Genomic DNA, 10,235 nt, shown 5'->3' on the forward strand with positions numbered 1-10,235 from the left:
ATATATATATATATATAAAACAGCATGAATAGCACACACTAAGACTGAAGCAGAAAACAGAGAAAATACAAGTAAAAATCAAATCTCTGAAAGTCCTCCATGTTGGCTGGCACGGCCTGTGCGTTGGCACAGCAGCAAGCGGCAAGCGCTTGGCATTACCTCTGCCAGAGATTTTTCATTTCAGCGTGGGTTTGTTGTTTTGTTCTTCTTCCAGGATGAGATCTGTCTCCAGTTTTCATATTCTAACCTGCTTATTTTTATTTTTTTATTTATATTTTTAGGGGGTGTGGGGGGTGATCTTAATCATGTTTCACAGAAAAACTCACATTTCCAAGGTTCCAAGCATTTATAGCAGTAGTTCTTAACCTGGGTTCTATTGAACCCCAGCGGTTCGGTGAATCGGTGTCAGGGGTTCAACGGTGCCTCTGCCAAGGAGGTTAAGACACACCCAACTCAATATGTCAATGAGTTATGACACGCCCGCTTGGCCATCACTGGCTGCAGATGATCACATGACATTGCATGTCCAATCAGTGCTGCGGGAAATTAAGTTCGCTCAGTCGTCACCGTGTGACTGTCGTGATCGTACGTCATACAATTAAAAAAAAAAAAACTAAGGCCATGTAATTGTATTTAGTTTTTTCTGTTTTTATGTGTTTTTTTAATGTCTTGAATTTTTAAAAAAAACCGCAAAGAGTTTGTCTCTACTGGCCACACACACACACACACACACACACACACACACACACACTTAGGCCATATAATTGTATTTACTTTTTTCTGTTTTTATTAAATGTGTTTTTGAATGTCTTGAATTTGTAATAAAATCACATTTTTATTTTTCACTAATTAGGGGTTCGGTGAACGTGTATATGAACTGGTTGAGTTCGGAACCACTGACAAGGTTAAGAACCACTGGTTTAGAGTAACATGATTATCAGGCAAAACTGCCTCGTAACAGTTGACCTAACTGGAGCCCCTCTTGAAACTCAGCCGTCTTAAAACCCTGATTTGAAACCCCTTAATCATGGAATGGAAACCCAAACCCAGACTCTCAACCCTGTTAAAAAAATGACTTGACAGTATTCACTGAGTCATATTCTCGCGAGATTTGCCGATATTATATCTGCTTTTCTGTTACGATCAGAAATCCAAAGAAAAATGCTTTACGCTTTATATGTGGTCGCTAGCGTTTCCCCAGGACACGCAAAGAAGGTGTAGTTTGGATGTCATCGTATTTGTGTGTACACGTTACGCACGCACTGACGGACACGTGCACACACGAGGCGTTGATGAGGACAGGAAGTGACAGCGCGCCTCGACCTGACTGAGCAGCACAGGAGCGCTTCATGACACCCTGCAATCACTCTGGGTTGCTTTTAGTTTCTCACATACCCCACTTTCTCTCCCTCGCGCGTGTGCGCGCGCACACAAACACACAAACACACGCACGCACACACACACACACACACACACGCACACACACGCGCACAGATTAACTCTTCTAATCGCCCACGCGTCTTCCATTCGCCATGTTCCTTTTTACTGTCTCGTTGAAAGAAATCAGGTCATTTTCCTCCTCCATTAAAAAGACATTAAAGCAACAACACAATGATAGAAAGTGGGAGGGAGGTGTAGCGCTCACTCAAAATGTGGAAACAAGGGGTGCACCAAGTCGATAGGTTTAGTGGGGGTGATGTGAAAGGCAGTAAAACAGACCAAAAACCAGTGGAGAAAATTGACATGAACTGGTTTAAAAAAATACATCGAATCCCGTTTCGCACAAGTGAGGAAGTCGAGTCATGTGACTTGAAATCGAGTCAGTGATTCGATGAATTGCGAATTGCTTGCCAAAAATTGAAAGACTCGTCCTGACTCTGACACGAGTTGATAAGTTATTCTGTGTACATTTGAAATGTTATTTTGTATAATGTGCTTCTACTTGTTTTTTTTTTCATTCAGAATAGTTTTTTTCTGTCATGCATATTATACACCTGTCACCAGCAGTTTTTGGAAGAGAAAAAAAATGAAACTATCACTAATTGGTGAGTACCCAAGAGTGACTTCTCGTCCTGGTATTGTTCAGTGCGACTGTATATGAATAAAGTTGAGTTGAAAACAAGTGATATCGAACATCCCATTCACTCCATTTATCCTGTGAATTTCAACAGGGCAGAAAAATCCCTTTTAATGCATTACATTTAGTTCATCAGTTGGAAGTGTAAAAGTACTGCAAATGATTCTTATTCCGCGTACGGGAACACCGACTCAGAATCCCAACGTGCTTTAACCTTGCTGAAGCTTTGACTTTGGCCCTCGCTGATGATCTTCACTTCTCGAAATGCCTCCCCTTTGCCCCGCAAAGGATAATCACGCACCACCAAACCATTCCGTATGCAGCGCGACACCTGCCGCATCCCTTTCTTCAGCCTCATTCTTTGCGCTCGGCGGGGACTCCGCAAGGGGGCTGGGAAAGGACTGGCGCTCGTGGGGGCGGAGTCATCGAAGCGGCGGGGTTCGATGATAAAGGGGGTGAATTTGAGAATTAGATTTTATTTTAAAAACAATTGTTTCAAATACTTTTCACTGACCATTAAATACATGTAGATTTTTGTATCGAAGATACAGTTTATATCATACAGCAAGTCTTGACTCTATGCTTTAAAAAAAAAAAAGATTACTATATATTTTTTTACGTATTATTATTGTATTTTGTTTATTTCTTTATTTGAAAGGGTCATTTGATCAGGCTGAAGTGGAAAACACACCCAGCCACTGATAAATTACTGCACTCACAAATATCTCAATCAAGGCTGGAGAAGATTAAAAAAAAGAAGAAAAAAAAGGAAAAAAATAGCATTGATGAATTGAAAAACTACATTTGTCATTGCGCGTCTCGTACGGCGTCCTCCAGCCCTATCGCTGAATATTGCATCACAGACGAGTCAATCGTGCATTCATCCGCCAACTGTTGAAGCCGCGCACATGAAAGCATCCCGGCCATATGATAACCATAATGACAAATGAATGCTGTGAGCGTCTGTCAATGAATATTCAAAGTGGACATGGGCCAAGTCAAAGGGAAAGAGAGAGAGCGCAGTGTGCCTGGAAAAGACACCTTGCTGGCAAAATGCCTTATGAAATCACTTTCAAGGTTACTCCCTCGCGCATTAATCACATTAAGTGACGCTGTTCGTTGTTTGTCACTTGTTTTGTCGTTAAATTTGGGTATCGTAGAACGTGTGGTGAAGATGGGGCCGGGCGAGGGTGCGGCGATGATCAAAACCTGAAAATTGAATTAGTTTCACTGGATTACCAGCAAGGTCGCTTGTTGCTAGGGAGAACGTGTGGGGCATGATTAATTCTGCCCCCTAACCTATTACTATGATTCCGACGAGTTCTACTATTGATAATAATAATTGCTAATTTGGAATAAAGGAAAATGGGACTTTTGACCCCTGCTTTTCAACATTTTTGTCTTGTAACAAACAGTCGAACTTTTCAAGTAAACAATAAACTTTTTTACTCATTTTTTTTTCCCACATGACTCTTTGACCATCTTTTTTTAATACTGTTTTATAATAGTAGAACCTTTTAAAAAATATTAAGGAATTACTCTTCTTCCTTTTTTTCCCCTCATGACTTCTTTCTTTCATCACAACAGTCCAACTTTTTTATTAGTTTTTGCTCATTAAATTCCGGATTTAAACAGCAATGGTGAACTTGTCTTCACATTTAAAGAATGTGGCAGCCCTGTTTCGCATCACTGCTGACTGAGCAATTTTTTTTTTCACCTGCTCTTTGCCATCATCCAACCCTTTTTCTATCTGATAATTCCCACGTGCATGAATGGAAGAAAAGCCTGTTTGTCAATGACGAGTAATCGGAGATGAATGGAGGAGCTTCCCTCGAGAGCCTGATGACGTCAGCTGCATCATCCGCGTCTTCATCATTAGTCGAATTATCTTTTTTTTCATAATTCTGCAGTCAACCTCATCTTTTTCAATGTGGATATTCATAACCGGCAACATCCTCAGCCTTACCCGCACGCGCACACACAGCCACGCACACACAAGTGGGTCAGAATTAGAATATCGTTGGCCCAGCGGACATTAGCGATGCACGCTCCAGCCGCAAAAACAGCACTTTTTTTTTCCATTTTTTTCCCAAGTCGGTGATTGCAGCGGGATTGAAACAAATATAAATAAATAAGGAGTCTCGTTAAAAAAAATACCTAATGAAGGCCAGAAAACGAGTCCCAGGGAGGGCGGGAAAAAAAATCCCATGCGAATGATGTGGCAGATGATGAAATGGAGGCGAAATATTCCAAATAATGCTGCAAGAAATGACGCGTTCATGGGATTGAGTTGCCAGGAAATCATTTCCCCCTATTGAAATGACCAAAAAATGCCATTAATCGCTGACAGCTTTGCAACAAAACACCAACAATTATTTTAATCTTTTTAATACGAAAAATTTAAAAAAAAATGTGCATCATTATTTCATGGATTAATTCATTGGGCATCATTTATCGGCCACCAGATTGTAGTAAAACACCGACAGAAATACTACACATAGATATGATGATAGAACATAGACCTGATGTCATTAAGTCCTTTCTTGGCAGAGGATAAAGAACATATGTCTTCGTAATGTGTCGGCATGTGTTGCTACAGTTTGTGGCCTGTAACTTTTTTTGTAATGCTCATTTTTCCGAGCAACGAACAAAAAACAAAAAGGCTTCGAAACAAACGTCGGTTCAGACGGTCACAAAGGTTTTCCACCGATTGCACTACTAAGTCACCCTGTGTATCCACACCCAGTGCGGTTTTATTTTTATTTTTTTTTGCTTTCAAAGACACGAATAAAAAGTTGTCAACAATTAAAAATGTAAAAAATCATCATTAGATCGTCAGAGCCTTCATCCGGCATCTTTGATCTTCATTCTTGAGCTAAAAGTATCAACACACTCAAAATAGAATCAGCCAGGCTTTGAGGTTTGATTGTGACTTTTTTCCGGAACAACATAAACACCCATTTTGGAAAATTTTCCTCGTTTTTCTCGAGCAAAGTTTAACCTGAAGGACAAGAAGAAAAAGAAAGAGAAAACGGTCACGGCAGGCTAAGCGCTGATTGTGGTCTTGGGATAAAAAACAGGACAGTTGGGGTTTTTTCTGTTGTTGGGAGGAAAAGAACGCAAAACAAGCACATAACAAGCTCAGACACTTTGTGTGTGTGTGTGTGTGTGTGTGTGTGTGTGTGTGTGTGTGTGTGTGTGTGTGTGTGTGTGTCCTTGGACGAATGTTTTAGGGTTTTTTTTCTCCGCTTTTATGCGGAGACATCGGTCAGCTTGGCAACAAACGCTGTGGTCTTGCTTTTAGTAAATATCAAAGACGCCCCTTGTATATTTTGGGGAACAACGAGGACAATTTTCAAGGATCTCAAAGCGTGTGCTTTTTAGAAACATCAAAGACACTTTTCGAATCTGCCTCATGAAAAAAAAAATTTGAACTGACAGTTCAGACTTCTCTTAAATGAAACCGATGTGCTTGTTTGTAAACATCAAAGACAGTTTCACCCTGCTTTTTGGACTCTTCAATGAAACATTTTTTCTGTAAGTATCAAAAACACTTCGATGAATGAATGCTTTGTTTTTTTTTTGTGAACATTCGACAAACTTCTTACACACACTCACACACACACACTCGCACACGCACACACACACACACACACACACACACACACACACACACACACACAGAAGCGTGAACGTGTCTTCTTCGGTAACAGTCGCTTGAACATGACTGCGTTCCGCTGGTGTAATTTCCGCGCTGGGCGGCTTTGCGAGTGTGGAGACAGGTGTTTGGTGGTCTCCCGGGGTTTGGATTTTGGAGGAGGGCAGGGTGGCAACGACATGATGGATCACCATTTCCTTCACAAGCGTCGACTTTGGAATAGCGACTGGCAGCCGATGAGATGCGATGCCGGCCACTCCAATCTTTCCGCTGGTTTTCTCCACTCGCAGTCAGCTTCGTGTGCTTGAGTATGTGTGGGTGTGTCCGTACGTGTTTTTGTTTTTGGTCACATCCAATGTACACCTTTTGGTATCTGTCAAAGAGCTACCTAATGTGCGTCAATTAACCGAATACATCAACAACAATTCAGTCTTCTTCTTCTTGGAAACTCAACTTGTATATTTTTGCTGACATCAAAGACACTTCAACAGACCGAATGCATTTTTTATTTTTATTTTTGTAAACATCTTAACATGTCAGCAGCAAACCTAACATGTACACCAAAGAGACTTTTTTGCAAAAGCTAACCGCGTGGTTTGTAAACATCAGACACTTTTTCATTCAACCCAGACACATTTATGTACATGTTTTGTGTACCTCAAAGACGCATATTCATCGGTTTGTGGTTTGGGTGAATATTCAGTGTAGGCCTCACTGAGCCGAACATGCAGTTTTTATTCAACACATTTTTTTAAACATCAAAGACACTTATTGAAGTTTAAAAAAAAAAAAAAAAACTTGTATGTTAGCGTCGTCAAAGGTCGTAAAACATACACACTACTGTTCATGACCTTCGACACGAAACGAATGTTGACATGTACGACATTAACCATCTCTCGTCTGAGCGTGTGCGACCTCTCGTCATAAAGACGCCGGTGAAGCGTTCTGCGCCATCTAAGCACGCTATAGTTCGCACCAGTGTTGGCGATCCCCGAGGCCAGCGTGGCATTTATACGGCGACTCTAATTACGCACTCATTAGCGCGCTGAGGGAAGCCGGCGCAACCGGGGGACGACGTCGCCCGACCTCTTTTTAATTCCTTTCCTTATTCCCTTTTTTTTCCCCTCTCTCCCTCGTTTTCAAAGGGTGATAAGTTAATTACGAGTTAATGTGCTATACCTTGAGAGACGTCAAGGCTGTTAAGTGCAAATAACGGCTGGCATTCATAAAACGGGTGGCTCTGCAAGCGCTCGCTTGCAAGGTAATTTGAACAGCCTCGTAAAGACAGAAAGAAGTTAATCAAACCAACCTAATACATGTGTTTGGCAAACATCAAAGACGCTAATGTATGTAAACGATAATTTAGTTAACGATACTAATGTGCTTTTTTTTTTTTTTTTTTTTTACACGAAACACATTGTTTGCTAAAGTTATCAGGAAACCAAGGGTACGCGTTTTGTAGTCATCAAAGACACTTCAATGAACCAAACCTACGTATTTAGGTAAACATCAAAAAACACTTCAGTCTTCAATTAAGCTAGCGTGAGCTTGTTCCAACGCGACCAACATTTAAATACAAGCGACAGACCACTAACACGATCACATTCCTTTTGCCAAATGTCAAAGGCAGTTTAGCGCCTTTAAATTGTGATATTTTTCCATCACATCAGACACCGCTTCAAAGAAACTGCACATACTTTTTTTGGGGAAACAGCAACTGTTTAGAGAAACCCCTTTTCACAAAGATGACAATTTAATTTTCAAGAACATGCATTTTCAAAGACGCGCAGTTTTTCGACTCATCAAAGACAACCTAAGGTGCACTTTTTGTAGCCATCACTCAAAGCTTGAATTGATCTAATGTAAATTTTGGGGGGAAATGTCAACACCAATGGCGTCTTTAACGGATATAACTTCAGATGCAAACATTAAAGACACCCCTTGAAGGAACCTCCATTACATTTTTGTAAACATTTTTAGGATGTACTTCCTTCCTGAGACTGTGAAAAATAGTTCGGCAAACGCCCAGCATTATTGACATAAAAATACTTGTTTTTGTTAACATCAAAAACACTTTTGGATTGGCTTGCGTTAAACGTCTGTCGTAAAGCCAACAACTGCTTTTTTTCGTCCGTCACGAACACGCCATTCATTTCCTCTGCATCGGCTAAACGTGAAATCCACCTCGCGGCTCCGCGGACCTCGTTAGCGCTAACGAGGCCGACGGCAGATGCCGGATCCACTTTTTAGCCCCTTCTACCTGACTCTCCGACCTTCGCCGCCTTCCCGCGCTCCCCCTCAGCCGCTTTTCAGCGTAATTGCGGCTTGCGGATGCTGTCGGCCTTCGCTGTCCAATCTGACCATATAAGCCGGACAAAGGCTCCTGAGGGCCCTTCCACAAAGGAACAAAATGCGATGTGAAATGCTTTCTTGAATTGCACTCGATGCCTTCCCTCTTCCAGGTGTCCCTGGCCCACTTTTCCTTGCTAAAGTCGAGAACCTGGGCCTTGGGACTATTATCCTCCTTGTGGTTCTTTTGATTGCTGCCTGTTTATTGGCCTTGCTTGTTTGAAAAATGACTTCTCTGTACTAAACAAGAGCCCTCATTGTGAAATGTCCTCGTATATATTAAAAAAAAAAAAAAAAATCCACTGGCAACGTCTGTTGAAAGTGGATTTTTTTTATTTGTTTGACCAATGGTGAAGTTACGCCAAAACATTAGCCAAACCAAGAGACAGAATGTTAAGAACATGCTACCAATACATTTAAATTGCAAATAATAATAATAATACTGTAATAATAAATCTCTCACTGTCCATATGTTGTCACCATACATGTCGTCCCTTGCTCAATCTCGATTCACTTTTTGCCTTTTTTTTTCATACTCATAGCTCTGATTATTCACTGTCATGTGATTATTTATCCATCCACTCGCGTAGCCATTAGTGCAAAGAATGCGTACAAGACGGTGATGTCCATGTTAATCGATGTCCAAGTTACACAACTGCACACTGAATAAATAAATAAGTAAAAAAGTAAACATTATTCGCTAATTTAAGTTTTCCGCACCGTTAATATGGAATAATGTCCTGTCTTTCAAAAGGGTGGACTATAAACCATTTTTTAATCCGAACATCGATTAAATGACAAACCCATCAACAGATGAATCGATTATTAAAATAACCATTCGCTGCAGCGCAACAGTTTAATTTTTCCTCTGTTGGTGTTTGAAATGTAGTCGCTTGCTAAATAAGTGTGCTGCCATCTACTGATAAAAAGTGGTATTACACCCACAATAATGCTGTCCAAAAAATCCATTTTTTGAGGTGTCGAGGGAGGGTTTACTGTCCATCTCAAGCCACCGCTGTAAAAAGTACAATAGTGAGCATCAAAAGTCAGCATTTTTTATGACAATGACAGAATTGTTCGTTTCATTTACGTTAAGATGAAGTTAACAAGCCTAAAGTCAAATATCAAATTCGAAAAATGTGACGCCCCCTCCTGCAAAAAATGACTGGCTGGGAGGAAAAAAAAATAGCTGTTAGAAAAAGTGAGCGTGGATGCTGCATGGGACCCAGAAGATAAATCCCAACGTTACTTGTGCCATATTGGACCGGAACATTTGGTGAAGGCACGGCATCAAAAGCAGGGATTATTTTCCAAAAGTGCGAGGAGTTAAAAGTCCACATTGTGTATCGTTACAGCAGATGGTTAAAAAAAGGAGAAGCTTTGATAGCATGGAGAATTAGGTCACCAAATCCTCAAGAGGACGACAAGAAAGAGAGTGAGAAATAGAAAAGAGAGTGCCAGAGAAAAGCAGGTGGAAGTGATTGGATCGCAGGATATCCGTCGCATGTGATGGATGAGAAGGCCAACCGCGGGAAAAAAGTTGGGAGATTTTCCCCGCATTCCGGTCTGGCTATTTGTCAGCGATGCCCGCTCCCGCCGTGGATAAACAAGTCGAAGAACAAACAAGAAGAGACAAATTGGACGCCGCTTCTCCTCACCCCCCTCCCCACCAAGAAGTGGAAATTGGAGGAATCCTGTTCACGGATGGATGGAAAATTAGATTTTTTTTCTTTTTCTCAAGGCAGTCTGTCAGCTTTCGCTTCCGGGGAATGCATGACATCATGAAAACGCGACCTGGAGACGAGATTCGGAGTTTGGTGAAAAATTATGTCAGAAGTGGGATCCTCATCTTAGTTGGCATTGCCCAAAAATGTAAGACTTAGCAGGATCATTATCTGTGGACTGAGTTCGTTTTCACAAGATGAGTAATTGTGCGTTCAGACAGCTGTGGCTAACGGCTAGCAGTTCAATGGCATTTTGCATTGTTTGTTAGCATTCTGCTAACCAGACTTTCCTAAGGCATCAAGTCATTTTTACTCAATTTCTATGGAAAAGTCGGTGTCAGACCCGGCCGGGGGTCCTTTGGTCCAAGGCCAATCTTGACGGGTCAAGTTCCAAGTCATCCACATGTCAACAAAAGTCCGTTGTGAA

This window comes from Hippocampus comes, unplaced genomic scaffold (assembly GCF_001891065.2).
Source record: "Hippocampus comes isolate QL1 unplaced genomic scaffold, H_comes_QL1_v1.1 scaffold7, whole genome shotgun sequence".
NCBI classification, from domain to species: Eukaryota; Metazoa; Chordata; class Actinopteri; order Syngnathiformes; family Syngnathidae; genus Hippocampus; species Hippocampus comes.